The 23,314-nt window shown below is 38.9% G+C and overlaps 1 protein-coding gene across 15 annotated transcripts in view; it reads left to right on the top strand.

Moving 5' to 3' along the window:
- tenm3 (teneurin transmembrane protein 3) overlaps positions 1-23,314 on the top strand; it is an 861,875-nt gene that overhangs the window by 453,738 nt on the left and 384,823 nt on the right. Inside the window, exon 8 of one of the 15 annotated variants that reach the window (XM_062995503.1) lies at positions 9,821-9,905. The exons of the other annotated variants lie outside the window; for them this stretch is intronic. The gene's annotated coding sequence lies outside the window, so the exon portion shown is untranslated. The remainder of the gene's footprint in view (positions 1-9,820; positions 9,906-23,314) is intronic. 15 annotated transcript variants of the gene reach the window in all.

Genomic DNA, 23,314 nt, shown 5'->3' with positions numbered 1-23,314 from the left:
CTGAAGGTAAAGGTGATGGACTAAACCCAATTGAGCACCTGTGGCGCATCCTCAAGTGGAAGGTGGAGGAGTTCAAGGTGTCTAACATCCACCAGCTCCGTGATGTCATCTTGGATGAGTGGAAGAGGATTCCAGTAGCAACCTGTGCAGCTCTGGTGAATTCCATGCCCAGGAGGGTTAAGGCAGTGCTGGATAATAATGGTGGTCACACAAAATATTGACACTTTGGGCACAATTTGGACATGTTCACTGTGGGGTGTACTCACTTATGTTGCAGCTATTTAGACATTAATGGCTGTGTGTTGAGTTATTTTCAGAAGACAGTAAATCTACACTGCTATACAAGTTGTACACTGACTACTCTAAGTTATATCCAAGTTTTATTTCTATAGTGTTGTCCCATGAAAAGATATAATGAAATATTTGCAGAAATGTGAGGGGTGTACTCACTTTTGTGATACACTGTATATATATATATATTTAAATATATACATTTCAATGCATTTTAATGTCTGTGGGACCACTGCCACTGTTGCATTAGAACTCGTTACACTGCTGTGGCAAATAAAGCCACATGGGTTTGGAAGTACTTTAGAAAACCGTTGTTACTTAACAGTGTATTACAGCCCCATTGAGAAGAGTGTGTGTGCTTGACTGGCTTGCCTGCACTCCAAATCGGTCTCCTATTGAAAATACATGAAGAGAAGAGTACAGTAGAATCAGGCGACTACAGTCTGTTGAGCAGTAATAAATGTAATAAATATATTTTATACCTAGTTTATTATGCAGCGCTCGCAGCAGATCAACACCTCGCGTGTTTCAGCCTGACGTACGTTGCCAGATCACGCAGTGCTACGTGCGTTTTCTCGAAATCCCCCAGATTTCCTCTTCTGCACTAAAGGAGCGGGGTCAGCCACACCCCGCTGGATTATTTATTAGCCCGGGTGCTTGTAGACGAGCCAGACGCAGAACGTGAGATGAAACAGTCGCTTTTCTTTGGACGGAGATCACGGAGCGTGAGGACCTCGAAATCAGGGAGTCGCCTAATGGCTGCGATGAAATTTCCTACGAGCAGAACGTGTGTGTGTGTGTGTGTGTGTGTGTGTGTGTGTGTGTGTGTGTGTGTGTGTGTGTGTGTGTGTGTGTGTGTGTGTGTGTGTGTGTGTGTGTGTGTGTGTGTGTGTGTGTGTGTGTGTGTGTGTGTGTGTGTGTGTGTGAACGTGAACGTAACTCCATGAGCTTTTACTTTTGGTATGAGGGAGCATCTCGACTCCCCCTGCCTTACACACACACACACACACACACACACTATTAGTTCAGATGTACCATGTACACTATATGGACAAAAGTATTGGGACAACCCCTCTAATTTAATATTATTATTTTCAGTTCATATCTTTCAGCCACAACAATTAATTATATTAAAGAAATCAAATGATGTGCTTCCAACTTTGCAGCAACGGTTTAGGGAAGGCCCTTTCCTGTTCCAGCATGAGCAAGCTCTATAAAGGCATTAAGAAAGGCTCCAAGATGCTCCAGCGTCCTGCGTAGAGCCCTGACCTTGACCCCACTCAACAGCTCTGGGATGAACCGGAACATCAACTGAGACTTCCTCGACCATCACTACCCAGCAATACAAATTGACCAGACAGCGAATGGGCACAAATTCCCAGACTCATAGGTTTTACTCTAATTTTAATACCAGTTGTTTCTTTAGGCAAGCCGTAAGCTAGTGGTTAAGTTACTGGACTAGTAATCAGAAGGTCGCAGGTTCAAGCACCACCACTGCCAGGTTGCTGCTGTTGGGCCCTTGAGCAAGGCCCTTAACCCTCAGTTTCTCAGACTGTATACTGTAACTCTAATGTAAGTCGCTTTGGATAAAGGCGTCTGCTAAGTGCCGAAGATGTAAATGTTAATGAAAGTGGATGTCCAGCAAGTTCATGGTCAGGTGTCTAAATACTTTTGACCAGATATCATTATATATAGGACTTCAATCATGTGAATATCTTTGGCATGTGTTAGAGTTGCTGGTGAGTTTGTGGTCGGAGTTTAGGTGCATTTCACGTCCTAAACCACATGCCACATTCTGCACTGAATGAAAAGTACCAGTTTGTCACATGTGTAGTCCATAATGATGGGGATTGGGACACAGCCATGAGGGTACAAGTGTACATGGACATGAGAGTTATGCATGAGATAACTTCCCTAAACTGTTGTCACAAATCCTAATACTTTTGTATAGTATAATGCAGTGTACGTTACTTATACAGTGTATCACAAAAGTGAGTACACCCCTCACATTTCTGCAAATATTTCATTATATCTTTTCATGGGACGACACTATAGACATGAAACTTGGATATAACTTAGAGTAGTCAGTGTACAGCTTGTATAGCAGTGTAGATTTACTGTCTTCTGAAAATAACTCAACACACAGCCATTAATGTCTAAATAGCTGCAACATAAGTGAGTACACCCCACAGTGAACATGTCCAAATTGTGCCCAAATGTGTCGTTGTCCCTCCCTGGTGTCATGTGTCAAGGTCCCAGGTGTAAATGGGGAGCAGGGCTGTTAAATTTGGTGTTTTGGGTACAATTCTCTCATACTGGCCACTGGATATTCAACATGGCACCTCATGGCAAAGAACTCTCTGAGGATGTGAGAAATAGAATTGTTGCTCTCCACAAAGATGGCCTGGGCTATAAGAAGATTGCTAACACCCTGAAACTGAGCTACAGCATGGTGGCCAAGGTCATACAGCGGTTTTCCAGGACAGGTTCCACTCGGAACAGGCTTCGCCAGGGTCGACCAAAGAAGTCGAGTCCACGTGTTCGGCGTCATATCCAGAGGTTGGGCTTTAAAAAATAGACACATGAGTGCTGCAAGCATTGCTGCAGAGGTTGAAGACGTGGGAGGTCAGCCTGTCAGTGCTCAGACCATACGCCGCACACTGCATCAACTCGGTCTGCATGGTCGTCATCCCAGAAGGAAGCTGACGCACAAGAAAGCCAGCAAACAGTTTGCTGAAGACAAGCAGTCCAAGAACATGGATTACTGGAATGCCCTGTGGTCTGACGAGACCAAGATAAACTTGTTTGGCTCAGATGGTGTCCAGCATGTGTGGCGGCGCCCTGGTGAGAAGTACCAAGACAACTGTATCTTGCCTACAGTCAAGCATGGTGGTGGTAGCATCATGGTCTTGGGCTGCATGAGTGTTGCTGGCACTGGGGAGCTGCAGTTCATTGAGGGAAACATGAATTCCAACATGTACTGTGACATTCTGAAACAGAGCATGATCCTCTCCCTTCGAAAACTGTTTTTTTCGAACAGGATAACGACCCCAAACACAACCTCCAAGATGACAACTGCCTTGCTGAGGAAGCTGAAGGTAAAGGTGATGGACTAAACCCAATTGAGCACCTGTGGCGCATCCTCAAGTGGAAGGTGGAGGAGTTCAAGGTGTCTAACATCCACCAGCTCCATGATGTCATCATGGAGGAGTGGAAGAGGATTCCAGTAGCAACCTGTGCAGCTCTGGTGAATTCCATGCCCAGGAGGGTTAAGGCAGTGCTGGATAATAATGGTGGTCACACAAAATATTGACACTTTGGGCACAATTTGGCCATGTTCACTGTGGGGTGTACTCACTTATGTTGCCAGCTATTTAGACATTAATGGCTGTGTGTTGAGTTATTTTCAGAAGACAGTAAATCTACACTGCTATACAAGCTGTACACTGACTACTCTAAGTTATATCCAAGTTTCATGTCTATAGTGTTGTCCCATGAAAAGATATAATAAAATATTTGCAGAAATGTGAGGGGTGTACTCACTTTTGTGATACACTGTATGTGCTGTTTTTGGATTGGGACACAGCCATGAGTAGGGTGGCCAGCCGTCCAGCTTTAGGTCGGACAGTCCGGTTTTTCAGCAGCCAGTCCTCCGCCCATGCAACGCTAGGATGGACACTTAAAAATCCTCCTTTTGGAGTGAACTGGTTACATTTTTGATCAATATTATCTGTCATTGGCTCAGGTACACGTCAAAACAAATGCTCGCCCACCACTGGCCAATCGCAGAAGGTCCGCCCTCTAAATGCTAGTCTGTGATTGGGTGGTTGAATTTCGCCCGCTCGCTCTGTTCTGCATACACCTCTACTTGAGTCAATTAGTAAACTTTTGGAGGCAGCAAGGAACAGACTTAAATATGAAAAGTAGACACAACATGGTGAGTAAAACAGTCATTTGTTATAGAATTATTGCTTAAATTGGTCAAAAACTCTGTTATACGGGTTCTGGTTTCATTCTGTGTGTTGCAGTATCATGTCCCCCTGTTCCTGGTACGACGTCCTCCTTTTGGGGTGTAATGTCCTCTTTTTTGTGACTATGAATGTGGCCACCTTAGCCATGAGTGTACAGAACCAGCAGCTTTATTGTACGTTACTTATTCGTGCTGTTTTTGGATCGTGACAGAGCCATGTTTGTACAATGTGAACCTACAGCTTTATTGTACGTTACGTATACGTGTTGTTTTTGGATTGGGACACAGCCATGAGTGTTGGACGTGAGAGCTGTCAGATACCTTCCCTAAACTGTTGTCACAAATCCCAATACTCCTGTATAGTATAGTGCAGTGTACGTTACTGATACGTGCTGTTTTTGGACATGAAAGCTTTTCAGAAGCAAGTCGTGTAATTCATCACGGAGAACATCAAGGTTCAGAGCTATTATCCATCCCCATTTTTTTATCTCCAGGAGGAGCGAGAGAGAGGGGCGAGAGAGGCGTGAGAGAGGGGCGAGATGGGGAATAAGAGAGAGCTAGATAAACGGGGCGAGAGAGCTGTAGGGGAGATGAGGAGAGGCAGAGCTACTTGAAAGACATAATGAAGGTTATTGAAATGAAGCCTAATACGTCTTGCATATTGAGCTGGATACTTGTTAAAGCGACGGGCTCTAACCAGAAAGGAATTCGCCTGATGGATGAATTTGGCTCATCTAATGGATACAAGCACTTGAAAAATGAAAACATCGATCCGTCCCCCAAGCTTTTCCATCGCTTTAATGAGGACGGGTGTTACGCAGGATTCGGAGAGTGATAGAAACGAGTGTGTGTGTGTGTATACATTTATATTCACATATATGCTGTACGTGTGGGTGTGGGAGGGGTGCTATCTTATTCTGAGATGATGTGTACCACGTGTGTGTGTGCTGTGTGCAGTATACATTACACCAGGAAGCTCTGCTGCTCGAATCCTCTCACCCTCATATACAGTACGTTACATGTGGACACCCGTTCTAATGCCCACGTTCTATTGCCGAGTGATATAAAACCACATCTTTATCTGGTCCAGGTCGAGTTTCGATGGGTCTGTTCACTGGACACAGTGCAGTAACTGAACCCAGACTGGACGCCGATCCGTTGTGGCGCCTCGGCCACCCAGGAACAAGGAGCCAATCACGTCTGTGTGTAGACGCCTGACAGGCTAACAGTACCGCTGGGGATTCGAAACCTGAATCCCAGCGGTAGTGGGCAAGCGGGATTTACTTTGAGTAAACTAATACCAATCCTATAAAATAAATCCAGTGCACCCAACTTTGTATCTAATTAACTCTGATTAATTAATTAATTTATTATTTTTTATTTAATTATTGATTGATTTATTTTATTTATTTATTTATTTATTTTGAATTTTTATTTATTTGTTTTTTATATTTTTTTTGTATTTTTTCTTATTCGTTTTCTATTTTATTTATTTTTTATTATTTATTTAATTTTCATTATTTATTTATTAATTTGTTTGTTTTTAATTTTTTTTGTAATTTGTATCACATATTTTTTTATTATTTTTGAAATGTATTAATCAATTAATTAATTATTTTTTATTTTTATTAATCAATTAATGTATTATTATTATTATTATTATTTTATTGTATTTATTTATTTATTTTTTATTTATTTATTTATTTGTATCCAGCATGTCTGGACCCTAAACCCTGTGCATTAAGCAGTCTCTAAGAACAAAATTAGACCTGTCTGGACCTTAGTGCTGACCTTAAGCTCACTGACCAGATTTGGAATGGACTGGAATGTCCAGATAATTTCAGGAACTTTCACTTTCACAGACACATCCCATAATCCTGTAGAAAGTATTTCCAAAAGAGTGGAGTCTGTTATAACTGAAAGTGTGTACAGCTTTAAAACTGTGTGAATAAGCCGCTCATATTTACGTTTTTGTATTTTATTATGTATGGGGGTAACTGGTCCTACATTATTCTTTTCTGATGAGAGTGGAGACTGTTAGAGCTGAAAGCAGGTTTTGTGTATGGGGGGTAACTGGTCCTACATTATTCTTTTCTGATGAGAGTGGAGACTGTTATAGCTGAAAGCAGGTTTTGTGTATGGGGATAACTGGTCCTACATTATTCTTTTCTGATGAGAGTGGAGACTGTTAGAGCTGAAAGTGGGTTTTGTGTATGGGGGTAACTGGTCCTACATTATTCTTTTCTGATGAGAGTGGAGACTGTTAGAGCTGAAAGCAGGTTTTGTGTATGGGGGTAACTGGTCCTACATTATTCTTTTCTGATGAGAGTGGAGACTGTTAGAGCTGAAAGCGGGTTTTGTGTATGGGGATAACTGGTCCTACATTATTCTTTTCTGATGAGAGTGGAGACTGTTAGAGCTGAAAGCAGGTTTTGTGTATGGGGGTAACTGGTCCTACATTATTCTTTTCTGATGAGAGTGGAGACTGTTAGAGCTGAAAGCAGGTTTTGTGTATGGGGGTAACTGGTCCTACATTATTCTTTTCTGATGAGAGTGGAGACTGTTAGAGCTGAAAGCAGGTTTTGTGTATGGGGGTAACTGGTCCTACATTATTCTTTTCTGATGAGAGTGGAGACTGTTAGAGCTGAAAGTGGGTTTTGTGTATGGGGATAACTGGTCCTACATTATTCTTTTCTGATGAGAGTGGAGACTGTTAGAGCTGAAAGCAGGTTTTGTGTATGGGGGTAACTGGTCCTACATTATTCTTTTCTGATGAGAGTGGAGACTGTTAGAGCTGAAAGCAGGTTTTGTGTATGGGGGTAACTGGTCCTACATTATTCTTTTCTGATGAGAGTGGAGACTGTTATAGCTGAAAGCAGGTTTTGTGTATGGGGATAACTGGTCCTACATTATTCTTTTCTGATGAGAGTGGAGACTGTTATAGCTGAAAGCAGGTTTTGTGTATGGGGGTAACTGGTCCTACATTATTCTTTTCTGATGAGAGTGGAGACTGTTAGAGCTGAAAGCAGGTTTTGTGTATGGGGATAACTGGTCCTACATTATTCTTTTCTGATGAGAGTGGAGACTGTTATAGCTGAAAGCGGGTTTTGTGTATGGGGGTAACTGGTCCTACATTATTCTTTTTTGATGAGAGTGGAGACTGTTAGAGCTGAAAGCAGGTTTTGTGTATGGGGGTAACTGGTCCTACATTATTCTTTTTTGATGAGAGTGGAGACTGTTAGAGCTGAAAGTGGGTTTTGTGTATGAAGATAACTGGTACTACATTATTCTTTTCTGATGAGAGTGGAGACTGTTAGAGCTGAAAGCAGGTTTTGTGTATGGGGATAACTGGTCCTACATTATTCTTTTCTGATGAGAGTGGAGACTGTTAGAGCTGAAAGTGGGTTTTGTGTATGGGGATAACTGGTCCTACATTATTCTTTTCTGATGAGAGTGGAGACTGTTAGAGCTGAAAGTGGGTTTTGTGTATGGGGATAACTGGTCCTACATTATTCTTTTCTGATGAGAGTGGAGACTGTTAGAGCTGAAAGCAGGTTTTGTGTATGGGGGTAACTGGTCCTACATTATTCTTTTCTGATGAGAGTGGAGACTGTTAGAGCTGAAAGTGGGTTTTGTGTATGGGGGTAACTGGTCCTCTGTTATTCTTTTCCTTTATACCAGTACAGCTGAAGTTCAGCCCAGTTCACTTTTATCTCTGTTGTGCTTTTTTAAATGGTAATTTTCACCCTGAAGCTTTACAGAAATCCCACTTCAGACCCTTAAATATGTAAACCGGGGACGGGGGGTAAGGAGGGGGTAGTATTGGGACGGGGGGTAAGGAGGGGGACGGGGGGTAAGGAGGGGGTAGTAGGGGGACGGGGGGTAAGGAGGGGGCGCAGTAAAGCCCACGACGACTACACGAGGAGGAAAACACGAAGTCGTGCCCAACTGGGGGGGATTTAAGGAATTTTCATATTCAACCACAAACTGGTCTGATTTCATCCAGCAGCACAGTGGAAAAAATCCACCTTAAATCCCATAATGCAGCTCTGCTCCATCACAACTGTGAGACGCTGGGAGTAGAGAAGTGGTGGTTTGGGACGCGTCCACAGTGTCCTGTGATGGAAAGGGTTGTTGGAGCGTTTATGCTCCGGATGGTGAACAGAGTGTGTGGTTTGGGACGCGTCCACAGATGAACTTATGCTTGTTTGAGTAGAATTAAATACACTATAAAAAAATAAATACATAAATAAATACAATAAATACAATACAATAAATAAATAGATATATAACTAAAAGTGAAAAATAAATGAATGAAATACTATAAAATACATTTAAACAAGTAAATAAAAAGTAAAAATAAATAAATAGTTAAAAAGTAACAAAAAATTGATTGAAAAGTAAAATTAGGAAAATAAATAAATACAATAAAATAAATAACTGAATAAAGAAGTAAATAATAAGTAAAAACAAAATAAATAAAAGAAAAATACATGAATAAAATACAAAAAAATTAAATAAAAAATTAAAAAGTAAAAAATTAAATAAATAAAAATAAAATAAATACAATACAGTAAAATAAAATAAATGTAAAAATGAATAAAAAGTAAAATAAATAAATAAAATAAAATACATTTAAAAAGTAAATAAAAAGGAAAAAAAATAATAAATGCAATACAATAAAATACATTAAAAAATAAATAAAAAGTAAAAATAAATAAATAAAATAAAATACATTTAAAAAGTAAATAAAAAGTAAAAATAAATAAAATACATTTAAAAAAGTAAATAAAACGTAAGAATGATAAATAGATAAATAAATAATTAACTAAATAAATAAATAATTAAATAAATAAATAAATGAATAAATAAGTGGACACCTGACTAAAAGCTTGTTGGACATTCTATTCCAAATCTTTGGACAATAATATGGGGTTACCCCCCGAACACGAACACACACACACCTTTTTGCAGCAATAACAGCCTCCATTCATCTGTGTAAATGTTTGTCTATTCAGTCAGTATCATTTGTGACTGCAGGCACTCATGGACTGAAGTCGTTATTCAATCAGATTATCACTCGGTATTAAGGCGCCTCAGTAGGAGCATTTTAAGGGATCTAAGAATTTAGACACGCCCTCTTCTCGGGAGTGTAGGATGATGGGAAATGCGTCTGTGTAGGGAGAGATCTGGGTTTTCAGACAGACCCTCTGTGATGGGTGTGGTCGAAACACCTGAACTCAGTGATTAGAGGTGACGTCCAGAGTGAAATGAGGAGGTGAATCAAGTGTGTGTGTGTGTGTGTGTGTGTGTGTGTGTGTGATCCCCATGTTAATTTGATTGATTTGATTTGATCGTTGATTTGATTTGTTCCTGGATTCTGGATTTGTAATACCCTGCTGTTAAAAAGTAATCGCCCCCCTTTCTCTCGTTTGCGTCATTGGTGCATATTTTACGATCGCAGGCTAGTTCAGTGAACGAGGAGTGATTATGAGACATGAAGGAAGGAAGGGGAACTCCGAGAACTCCCCCTCGTTTTAATTTATGTATTTTATCTAGGAAAACAAGAATGTGAAGAGCTGGGGAGGAAACAGGGAGGACGTGGGTGTGAGGAGTCATCAGGGAGGAAAGATGCAAACGATGGGTGAATATATGAGCAGTTCATCAGGAGCTGGAGGGAGTTTCAGCCGTGTTCTTTCTCCTAAACTTTACATATTCCAGAAGTCCATTTCTCACATATCAGATAAAAAATACATAAATAAATAAAATAAAAGGATCATACAACACAAATAACACTCTTGCACACCACTCTTGCAAAACCATTTTTAGCTTACATTTAATTAAGCAGTACAAAATCAAAGATTAAATAGTTCATGTTTTAATGAACCCTCTTCGTAGTCTATTGTATACATATGCTCATTCTATACAGCGGTACCTTGTAACTCAACGTCCCCTAAACTCAAAATCTTTGAAACGCAACGCTCTTCGTCGTGAAATGTAATTATTTATTTAATTTTAAATTAACAATGAACAGCCGCTTTGTTCAGCGCTCGTCTTGAGCGGTGCCGTAAAATGTCAAGTGCACATATGAGCTGAATCTGCATCAGTGTGGAATGAGCGTCAGATCCAGGGTTACAGCTCCACATGTATCTGTGTTTATCTGGATTCTCCTCCCTGTTTCACTTTTAAACTTGTGTTACAGCTCCAGCTTCTGAGAAATGGTGAGAATCAGAATCAGCTTCTCCCAGAGTCTAAAACGCTTCTGGTTGAAAATAAAGCTTAACGTGGTTTAATGTAGTAAAAGAAGGAGACAGGAGCACTAAACTTCTCTTCATTATTACTGCTCATAAGTTCCTCCACTAATCACATTCCTCACTCGCTGTTTTACTACAGTAAGTCTGTCTAAAAACACTGAAATACAATAAAAACAGTTAAACATCAATAAAAATACAATAAAAGCTGCACTTTAGTTTTACTTCTTTATTGTTTCCTGATGCTCCTTAATGCTGGAGATGCTTGATGTTGGAATACCATATTCCCTTCAGCACCGGCGCATTCACATGAGAAGTGACAAAACCGCTTTTCCTATGAAGTGTGACGGCGGTGCACAAAACTTAACGTGGAAAAAAGCAGAAAAGCACAAAAGCGGTTTTGTCACTTCTCATGTGAATGCGCCGGTGCTGAAGGGAATACGGTATTCCAACATCGAGCATCTCCACCATTAAGAAGCGTCAGGAAACAATAAAGAAGTAAAACTAAAGTGCAGCTTTTATTGTATTTTTATTGATGTGTAACTGTTAGTAATTGTATTTCAGTGTGTTTATATTATATTTGTGTTATTTTCAGTGTTTAAGTGTCAAAAACAACCTCATTATTTTACATGAGACTAAAATATCTGCAGCTCCACGGGACCATGGACGCATTAACAGGTTCCCCAAACATCCTTATGGGGAAAAATACCTCGAAACTCAACGTCAGAACCGACTGATGTTGAGTTGCAAGGTAGCGCTGTATATAATAACTGAGATGCATTCAGCAATCATTCAGATAGTAGTGAATCTGATTGATGTGATGTATGATGAATGTGATGTATTTCCAGTCTGTGGTCTCTGTTGTCGTATGTTTTGATGTGCAGAAGGTGGCTTTTTTTGCAAATGTCAGATTGAGCTCGAGTGTCTGTATTTGGTAATCGGTGGTTTTCTCCAGCCGACCCTCTCTTGAACCCGAATCGGTCTGCTTCATTTCATTTTTATCAGCTGCCTGATCCTGGTCAGGGTTGCAGTGCAGGATTATCCTTGATGGAGTGCAGATCCATCACAGGGCTTCGTCCATCCACGTCTGTGTGGACACCAGGCTGCCCGAAAACACCGGGTTCGAATCTTAGAGTCTTAGAATCCAGCCTGCTTTTTCTCAGAATCTGAAGAGCAGCTGTCCAGACTGTTGGCAGTGCGAGGACCCGAACCCGGGCACGATGGTGGGCTAGTGTGTGTGTGTGTGTGTGTGTGTGTGCTGTGTGTGCGTGTGTGTGTGTGCGTGTGCTGTGTTCATACACCAGACGGACTGAGTGGGACCGGGTCTGGTGAAACGGTGACACACACACCTCACCGTCTCGAGTGTCACACACTCCGCCCCCTCCAAAATTCTAGCCTGGCACTCTTGTGCCTTTATGGTAATGAGTGTGTAGCTTACAACCGGACGGAACACACACACACACACACACACACACACATATGTGCACAGTGGACTGCTGAACATTTAGCACAGGTCAGTTGTAGCCTGGTGGTTAAAGTAGTGGACTAGTAATCATAAGGTTGCTGGTTCGAACCCCACCACTGTTGGACCCTTGAGCAAGGCCCTTAACCCTCAGTTGCTTAGACTGTCTAGTCTAGTCACTTTGGATAAAAGCGTCAACTAAATGCCATTATTTTCATTTATTCATTTGGTTAAGGTACTGGACTAGTAATCAAAAGGTCGCTGGTTCAAGCCCCACCACTGCCAGGTTGCCACCGTTGGGCCCTTGAGCGAGGCCCTTACGGCATCTCTAATAACGAATGGCACTTTCATCCAAATCGACTCACAACTGTGACTGAAAACAACGATAGAAGCAGCTAAAGGTTGAGAGACTTGCTCAGGAAAGTCGTACGGACACAGGGAGAACATACAAAACTCCACACAAGCCGTGATCGGACCTGAGGATCAAAGCCAGGCTCTCAGGACCCACTTTATCAGCTGCAGTGCATCAATTTTATTCACTGGTATCACGTGTTTCCGATACTTTGGCTATCTATGTGGACGTGACATGCTTCCAATTTTGCGACAACGGTTTAGGGAAGGTCCCGTCCTGTTCCAGCATGATTGTGCACCTATGCATAGAAAAGAAAAGCTCGGTTTAATTAAATAAACTCCAGCGTCCTGCACAGCTCTGGGACGAACCGGAACACCGACTTATCATCGGTGCCCGGCCATACAAATCATACAAGTCATTTTTGACTGAACGGGCACAGATTCCCACAGACGTACTTCAAAGTCTCGTGAGAAGCCTTCTCAGAAGAGCGGCCGCCGTTCTTGCTTTTTAAACGAGCCGGGGCGTCCAAATACTTTTGGCCGCGTTGTGTACGAGTCGGATCAAACCCAGACGTGGATGTGAAGTTCCCCAGCGCCCCCGCGGTCTCTGTACGCCGATGTGAAGCGGTAAATTTGGGACGAGACCCAGACGGGTACGCGGTGATGTATGTCGTTGTGGCGTGTGCCACGTCGGCGTCCCGCGCCGCTTAACAACAGCGTCGACATCGACGATTTAGCATTTATGTTAGCGTCACGCCCCTTACCCCTCTCGCCTCTCCCTCGTTCTGACTACCTGTATTTTTTATTTTGCTGCTCCCCAGCGAGCGAGTGACATTTTGAAGGAAACCAGGACGCCGCTCTGGGTTTCCCGCCGCAGTAATTAAAGCTACGTCCTGTCACATCAGCGCCCGTTCACTCATCCGCTAACATCCGTAGGTTTTTATATCGCACCTTTATTAAGCGTGGCGGCGCCGTATTTCACTCGAGGTGTTCCTGCTCCCGCTGGGTTCCGGTTTCAGCCCCCGGTTCTCCCGGTACCCGTTACGGTTCGTCTCCCGGACGACGGAGCGGGAAAAAAGGATTCGATTCTAACCTGAATGGGTCGAACCCCGAGCGTTCCGCGTGAACCTCCAGCGCTGGTGTAAATGAGATCAGCTAAAAATAACATCAGATATAATATTAAAGGTTTGATCGTTTCATCTACAATATTACACGTGACGTCATCAGTCCACGGTGAGGAACAGGTTCAAAAGCACCATCATCAAAGGAAAAATCCAAAATTAAGATGTTAAAGCAGCACAAGCCAGCGTTCCCAGTTAGCCCAGTTTAAACCAGAATAACTCAGGATCAGGAACTGGTTCTATTCAGGCCTGTACTTTGTCCGATTGTGTCTGATTGCACCTTGTGTAAGATTGTACTGTGTGACTGTACCCTGTACAATTGTTTTTGTATACAATTAGACTGTCTGATTGTACTCATGGATGATTGAGCTCTGTGTGATTGTACTTATGTACGATTGTACTCTATGATTGTATTTTGTGTGATTGTACTCATGTATGATTGTATTTGTGTAAGATTGTAGTCTGTATGATTGTACTCTGTGTGGTTGTACTTATTTATGATTGTACTCTGTGTAAGATCTTACTCATGTAGGATTGTACTCATGTTAGATTGTACTCTGTATGATTGTACTTTCGTATGGTTGTATTCTGTATAATTGTGCTCTATGTGATTGTACCTTGTATGATTGTACTCAGATGATTGTGCTCAGTGTGATTGTACTCGAGTACGATTGTGACATGTGTGATTGTACTCATGTATGATTGTACTCATAGATGATTGTGCTCGGTATGATTGTACTCGAGTACGATTGTGACGTGTGATTGTACTCATGTATGATTGTACTCAAGTTTGATTGTGACCTGTGTGATTGTACTCTGTGGGATTGTACTCTGTGGGATTGTACTCTGTGTAATTGTACTCTGTGTGATTGTACTCTGTGTGATTGTACTCTGTGTGATTGTACTCTGTGTGAATGTACTCGATTATGATTGTACTTGGGTGAGGTTGTACCCTGTGTGATTGCACTCGATTATGATTGTACTTATGTATGATTGTACTCTGTATGACTGTGCTCTGTGTGATTGTACCCTGTATGATTGTACTCCGTGTACGTACTTGTGCTCCAGATTTTTGGAAGCTCCTTTTGTTCTACTCTCAGCGGTTCAGAGGGGGGCGTGTTCCGCTCCCTTCAGACGTGCGAGCGTGCCCCCGTTTCTTCTCCTAAACTCCACACTTTAACGAGGAAAGCAAAGTGGTGATCGAGCAACTTGATTTTTGCTGTGAAGCCGAAGGACGAGGCGTCCCACAGCCCCCAAACTAATAAAGAGAGACGCGGAGAGAAACATTCTGATGTTTTAATTAGTTTGCGTTGGCCATTGTGACGGGGTCTCTAACAACAACCGCCCGATCTCATTAAAAATATGTGCGATTGTGTCAATGAAAAACACGAGCGGTGGTTAACCCTTCAACCGCCAACCGCTAAATCTACAGCAGTCAGATTCAATCTCTGTGTGTGTAATTATTCATATTGTTATATTATTATGAGGAACGATTTATAATATAATAAACTTAATAATATAATCATCTTAATTTAAAAATAAACATTGTAAAATAAATTAAATATAAATGTTCAAGTCAAATTCACGCCGTCAGACAAATAAAAATAATACAAATATATGAAATAATAAATAAATAGTAATTTAAATAATAATATAAATAATAATATTGTAAAATGTAATAACAAGACTCATAATTCCCTGAGCTGTTACCAGTTCACCTGCCTGTTTTGAAATGCTGCAAACATCAAATTCTAAATGTTTTAATAGTAATAGTAATAATAATAATAATAATAATAATATAATAAATGTAAATAATAATAATAATAATAATAATAATAAATGTAATAACAATAATAATAATATAAATATATAGTAAATGTAAATAGTAATAATAATAATAACAACAACAAAACAATAATAATAATAATAATAATAATAAAATACAATAATAATAATAATAATAATAAAATACAATAATAATAATAATAAAATAACAATAATAATAACTAACTATAATAATAATAATATTAATAATAACGAACTATAATAATAATAATAATAATAAAAATAATTAATAATAATTAATAATCATAAAATAATAATAATAATAATAATAATTATAGTAATAATAACACTCACTCCGGATCACTACAAAACCTTCAAATAACCATCCAAAATCCTCTTTCAGACACACACACACACAGTAAACTGTCAGTCATTTGATCAAATTCTGGGTTAATTTTTTTAATTAAATTAGCATGTTCTCCAGAGCATCTGCTCATACAGTGGGGTCTTAAGAGATTCTTAACGGATTTCTCAGAATTCTGCCCAAATTCTGCTCAGTTTAACAGGTCTGGATGGTTTGTGCTGATTTAATAAAATCTTCATCGTAGTTTTAGGATCCCCATCATTCCTGACACTTTTTTTTCTTATAGTTGTTGAATAATCAAAACACAGATGTCCAAAAATATTAATCTATAGTGAAAAACTATTTTAAAACCCTAAAATGTCATTTAATCTTGTGGCACGTCCTGTAATTTGCTGTTAGTGATTATGAACTAGAACTGGTGATTAATTTGTGCCCATATAAATAGGGTATGTTTGACTGTTCCTGTTAAAATGTAGAGTGTCTGTGATCCTGGCCTTCTGATGCAGAATCAGTGCCTGACATTACAGACGCACTGTGGACTAAATGGCACCAATTCCCACAGACACAAACGATTTCCAACAGGCTCATAATCAGGTGTCCACATACTTCTGGCTGTATGGTGTATAAGTTCATTTCACTGATTAAAGTGGAGATGCTGTGATGGTTTAATTAAATTTTATGGTTCGGGTGTCGTTTGTGTCTGATTGATTCCCGTCCAGGGTTCAGGCGTCTCTTTATTTTTGAGAGCGCACACCGGCCTCGTGAATGTTGTGGGAATATTCGGGGGTGAAAGGTCAGGAGCTGTCTGAGGGGACGTTCGTATTAACGGCGGCCGAGCCGGAGCGTAGCGTTAGCACTGTTAGCGCTGATGGGATTGAGCAGGACGTGATGTGGCAGGTCCGATCGAACCCGGCACTCAGTCGTCCCCTCTCAGGAGGTCATTACGACCCCCCCGGTCCTCTCTCGTCCCTCTCTTGACTTCCTGCTCGCTCCTTTTGCCCGTCCTGGTTGCCAGGCGTCTCAAATGGATGTACTCCATTATCAAAATTTAATTTGTGCCTCCGCTCCCGTCCCCTCTCTCCGCCGTCCCGTTCCTGGTAGCGTCGGACTCGTCAGCGTTCGCAGCGGAGAGTTTTAATTGCGTTAGATGAGGAGCTGCTACAGCATGACTGATGAATGGTGCCGCCTCCAGCGGGAAAGTGTCACATCAGTCAGGGTCGGACGATATGTCGCTTTAACTATATACCGCAATATAATACAGCTGAGGTCAAAGGTTTACATACACCCTTATTTCTGCAACTCTTCACTGTCTGTGTCAGAATGACTGGAATATGAACGTATTTGTTCCAAAAAATAAATAAGTAATTATAAATAATTAAATAATAAATAATATATATTTTTAATACAGATTTTTTTGTTACGTGTTTTTAAATGAGAAAAATGTATTTTATAAATAACAAATAATGTATAAAAAAATAGTAATACATAATGGAAGAGAATGTAAAGAAATAAACTGGTTTTATTAAGTGTATTTACCTTGAAAATCAGACGAAGATGCTGGCGGAGGAAGTTGGGGGAGTGTTTCATTTTGTGCTCTATCACTTAACTTACTCGCTACACACAATGCTACAATATATTGCTAAATTTAACGTACACGCTATGCTACACTTTATCGCTAAACTAAATTGCTACTTTTTAAACAAATATATATTTTTTTGCTTCACTTACTCTTCTTCTTCACTGACGTTTGGCTTTTTCGCCACATTTTCCTCGCTTTCACTTGCTTGTACGGCAAGATAACCAGGTGAACTGAACTCAGCTGAACTCAGATCTCAGCTCGTATCTCAAACAATTCGTAAGTTTGTGCATATATATATATTTGTTTTATTTTATTAACACAAAGAAAAAGGTAAGCACAAAATTAAATACTTTTTTGTAGATTTTTCCTAGTTTCATTTTTATTTGCATTCTTATTTATGTATTTATTTATTTTTATTCATTTATTTATTTTTTAAGGTAAGCAGAAAAATAAAATACTGTTTTTTAGATTTATCTTAAATTTAATAAATTTTATTTTGCTCATTATTTATTTTTCTTATTTTTTATTAATTTATTTATTTATTTAAGGAAAGCACAAAAATGTAATACTTTTTTTTATTTTTTTTTAATGTAATAATTTTTTTTGCATATTATTTATTTATTTCTTATTAATTCATTTATTATTTTTTAAGGTAGGCACAAACATTAAATATTTGTTTTTATTTTTCTTGAATTTAATGCAATATTTTTTAGATTTTTATTTTTATTTTTTTATTTTCTTATTTTTTTTATTAATTAATTAATTTATTTATTTTTAAGGTAAACACTAATTAAATACTTAAAAAAAAAATTTTTTTAATTTAATACATTTTTCATTTGCATTTTTATTTATTTATTTTCTTATTTTTCATAAGGTAAGCACAAATATTAAATACTTATTTAAAGATTGTTTCAAAAATGTTATACATTTTTTGCATTATTATTTATTTATTTATTTTATTTGTATTGATTATTTTTTATTATTTTAGGGTAGGCACAAAAATTAAATACCTTTTTTTAGATTTTTCTTATATGTAATACATTTTTTGCATTTTAACTAATTAATTTTTTTTTTTTTTTTTTTTATTTTTATTAATTCATTTACTTTTAAGGTAAGCACAATTAATTATTTAATAAATTAATTTATTAAGTAATTAAATTAAATATTTTTGAATTTAAATTAAATACTTCTCTTGAATTTAATGAAATTTTGCTTTTTTATTGATTGATTTATTTTATTTACTTTTTTCTCAATTTTTCTCCCAATCTAGTTGCATCTAATTTTACTTGTACTGCTACAGACCTCCAGCAGGAAGATTCAGTTATTGCAGTTATGCAGTTAATTCTGATGTTGCCGAATTGGCCATTGCTTCATGTACATTCAAACTCGCCCAACTTATATTAGAGCAAAGAATTTAGTTCCAGTTCTTATCAGTTCCTGTATTCCGGTATATTTTAAGATGCATCATGGCTTTGTGATAGTTGGCTGTACAGTTGGGTCAGCTTTGTCCAATCAGACTCGTCCAGATTAATCTTTATGTTCTGGCTTTCTCATACACTCGCTCGGTGGTGATCATCTTCATAACTTCACTCCATAATTTCCCTTCGGGGATTAATAAAGTACTCAATCAATCAATCAATCTTCATCCGTGAGATTTTTATCAGTTATCAAGGTAAATAAATACATGAATTAAAACGTACTAGTGTAAATAATATAAATATGGAGAACACACAGAGGATTTACCGCAACCAATCCGCTCGGTTTATTACCTAACTGCTGGAAATATTATCCGGTGTATCTTAAAAGTTGATTTTATTCGACTGAACTAAACGTTTATGGTTTTAGTTTTAATTGCTCAGCTTGTTTAATCACTTTTAAAGAAAGTCGACGTGGATCTGCGTCTCTGCTGAACCATACCGGACAAAAACACGAGGCGATCACGAGACTCTCTCGCTCTCTCTTTATTAAAGAAATGTGTGGAGTTTTATTTATTATTATTAATTATTATTTTTTTTTCTTTGTTTTGGAGCGACTCTGTGGAACGAAGAGACGAGAGCACTCGCGTTATAAAAACACTCGGCGTTCCCCTCGCAGCTCTCGCCGCCAATTTGTTCTTGGTGTTTATGCGATCCCGCTGGAAAATAATAGCCGGGTTTCACCTTAATTTAATACGAGGAGCCGCTGTAAATGCCAGAATGAAATATCCGTATTTAAACACGCCGGCCGAGCAGATTTCCTCTCTCGCCCGATTCGGATGTGCGGAAACTCCGCCGTTCTCCTCAGCGGACGCTTGACCTTTGACTCTCGGCTTTATTTTAAATACCCAGAGTAAGTGAACTGAAGGAGGGAAGTCTTTAGCACGACGACCTGAAGGAGCACGTTTCTCCGTCTCCAGCTCTCGTGGTAATTGCTTTGCATTTCTACCCTCCCATCTTAATTTAGGCATACCCGATTCTCCATAGCATTTATGAGTCTGGATAAAGAGAACCATAGACTAGCACATGCCCCCTCGGACAAGTGTGAGCTGCTTCTCTTTACACAACAGCAGCAGGTTCCCACGGACAAGGTTCCTCAGATTTGAACCCGAGTTTCTGCAGTGAAACACCACCATCATACTTTCACGTTCTAGCATGTTCTAGGATTGTGTGAACCTGGGTTCTAGCCTGCACATGTGTAAGGAGGGTGCAATAGGCTGTCCAAAAAGCTAATGGTTGAGTGTCCACTTACTTTTGGTTGTATTTTTATTGATTTATTTTTATTATTATTTTTAATTATTATTTTCTATTATTTTTATTTATTTTTTCAGTCATTTATTTGGTTTTTAATTATTTTAGTTATTTTTTTTCTATTATTTATTTATTTATTTATTGTTTCATTTTATTTATTAAATTGTATAATATTATTTATTTATTATCTTTTATTTTATTTTATTTTATTTTTTCATTTATTACTATTTTATTATTATTTATTATTTTTGAATTAATATTTATTTATTTTATTTTGTTTTATTTTATTATTTTTAATTAGTATTTTCTGTTATTTTTATGTATTTATTGTTTCATTTTATTTATTTATTAGTATATTATTATTATTTATTATTTTTGTATTATTATTTATTTATGTACTTATTTATGTAAAGAAAAAAATGCGGGGAAAGAAACGTAATGAGAAGCAACGTGTTGAGTGGGATTATTTCTAGACACAAACAACGTTGTTCATTCATTTGTTGTTTTTCACTAAGTGGCTTATCCTGGTCAGGGTCCAGGTGGGTCAGACAGGGCACCGATCTATCAGGGTGTTTTTTATAAAAAGTCCATTTATTTTCTGCTGGTTTCTGAAAGGTTGAAGGAAACCTAAGTGCCTGAGAGAAAACCCACACAGACAAGAGGAGAACATGCAAAACCTGTATCCCCAGTACCCACAATGCTGTGCAGCACCCATCCTACCGTGGCGCTGCTGTAATCACATCGTTTATACGCCCCGCTCTGTAAAAGCTGGTCGATAATTGATTAGAGATTTTAGCTGGGAGGTTTTTGGCGAGCCGGTGCTTGAACACATGCCCTGCGGGATTATGGGAAATGAGAGAGTTTGTGCCGGGCGGAATGACACAGTGCACGACTTCAGAGAGGAGGTGATGGTAACCTCCCGCCCGCTCCTCGTCCTTCCACTCACGCTTTTATTAGTTATTTTTTGTTTTATGGAGGTAAAGTAAAAACATGCCCGCTCCGGAGGCTGGCACGTCCCAGCACGCAGCGAGGTACCCAGATGGTACGGCTGATACGGCGGGGCGGAGGGAGTTACTGCGATCGTCCCGCCGATTCCGCAACAGTTGCTGTTTGTTTCGGCTGGAGGATTTTAGGCGGAAGAGCGCGGCGGTGATGTGAGAGCGGCGCGTCACACCCGGACGCTTTTCGGAGATTTAATCGAGTGGACCACCCAGCGCCGGAGCTTCTGTTCAGTCTCTCACAGCCAGTTTAGGAAAAACTTAAAATAAAAACTGGATGTTTCATTCTTGGTTATTACAAGATTGTGATTTTGAGTCTCATATTGTTGATAAGAATTTTAAATAATGAAAATACATGATATGAACAAAAGTATTAAATTATTCTACACTGATCAGCCAAAACATCAAAACCACCTCCTTGTTTCTACACTCACTGTACATGTTATCAGCTCCACTTACCATATAGAAGCACTTTGTAGTTCTACAATTACTGACTGTAGTTCATCTGTTTCTCTACATACCTTTTTAGCCTGCTTTCACCCTGTTCTTCAATGGTCAGAACATACACATGTATACGCATATACAGATGTACATGTACACACAGAACATAGATACAAACACACACACAAAAACACACATGTATACACACACACACCCAAAAAATACAGACACGAAAACACACACATGTATACACACACGAAAACACACACATGTATACACACACACCCAAAAAATACAGACACAAACACACACACACACACGAAAACACACACATGTATACACACACACCCAAAAAATACAGACACAAACACACACACACACACGAAAACACACACATGTATACACACACACCCAAAAAATACAGACACACACACACACGAAAACACACACATGTATACACACCCAAAAAATACAGACACGAAAACACACACACATGTATACACACTTACACACAATAAAACACACATGTAGACACACGAAAACACACACATGTATACACACTTTAAAACACACACACACACCCACAAAATATACACACATGAAAACACACACACACACACACGTGTCCTTATTATGTATCTTAGGTGCAGTACTCGTTGCTGTATGAGGTGATTGTTGTGTGTGACCAATGACGAGGTGTGTTTTCTCTTCTCATCCCTGAGCGTTTCCTCACAGTCCAAACGTCACGATTAATTCATCTCACTAAAAATAAACCAGCAAGCTCAGGAATTATGATCGTATACCAGGAGAGAGAGAGAGAGAGATCAGCTTTAAATGAGAGTGTAGACATAACTTACAGAGAGCTACATGTATAACATACTGATTATATGAAAAGAAAACAAGAGCACCCCCCCCTGCAGCTATAACAGCTTTTAATACAGGGTCTGATTATCACCATGAACCATCAGAGTTCCAAACATCACCCTGTGTGCCCAAAAACTACCCGCTGTAGCTCAGAACGCTCCACGCTCTCTCTACCCGGGCGTCTTCACATTGTCCTGATATTATTTTGAACATGATGAAAATATTCTCCCCCCAAATATTCTTTTTCCCGTTTCCTCGGCGCTGTGGTTCCTCCTGGCCTCGCTGTACAACCGTCTCGTAGCCAGACGTGCACCCACCGGCGCTGGCGTATCCCGTTACTGCAGCAGCTCTGTGATCACAGGTACGGAAACTCGATCCGATGCTGCGACTCTGAGACTCTTTATCCAAACGTTTTGCAGGTTTATTGATTTTATATCGGATGGGCGGCTTGATTTTTGCCGCTGTACATATTTAAGGTCAATGAGTTTAACTTACCTGTGATCAGAGTCTCAGTACAACCTCACTCACTCACTTACCTACTCATTAATGAATCAAGACGCTTAAGTTTGTCAGTGATATTTATTTTCTAATCATTGTTTTGACATTTTTTACAGATTGTGCTTTTAAATGCATTTCATTTCATTTAAGTACAGTTTTAGTCCCCTCGCCCCCCTCTCTGCTCTCCTGCCTGCAAGAGGCTTCATTTCCCCTCAAGCTTTTAAAATTTTGTCTGATTTTATCTTTTATTTGTTTATTTTCATCTAGATGGGATTCAGGATTGTGATAGAAAACAATCCAAACAGTGGAGGATAGTTTATATGAAGTAGTATATAGTAATGGTAATGTAGTGGGAGCATGGTGGTGATTGGCCTTGAACCAGCAACCATCTGATATATGTATATTTTAATTTAAAAAAATTGTTCATCTGTATAAATATACTTAGTCAAATATCCAAAGGCTACACAGAATGTCTATTATTATTATTATTATTATTATTATTATTAATATTATTATTATTATTATTATTATTATTATTAATATTATTATTATTATTATTACGATTATTAGGGTTTTTTATTCCACTGTTTATAATAAAAGGATCTGAATCTGT

The sequence above is a fragment of the Trichomycterus rosablanca genome, chromosome 5 (genome assembly GCF_030014385.1).
Source record: "Trichomycterus rosablanca isolate fTriRos1 chromosome 5, fTriRos1.hap1, whole genome shotgun sequence".
NCBI lineage: Eukaryota > Metazoa > Chordata > Actinopteri > Siluriformes > Trichomycteridae > Trichomycterus > Trichomycterus rosablanca.
This window is presented reverse-complemented; position numbering and strand designations above follow the sequence as displayed.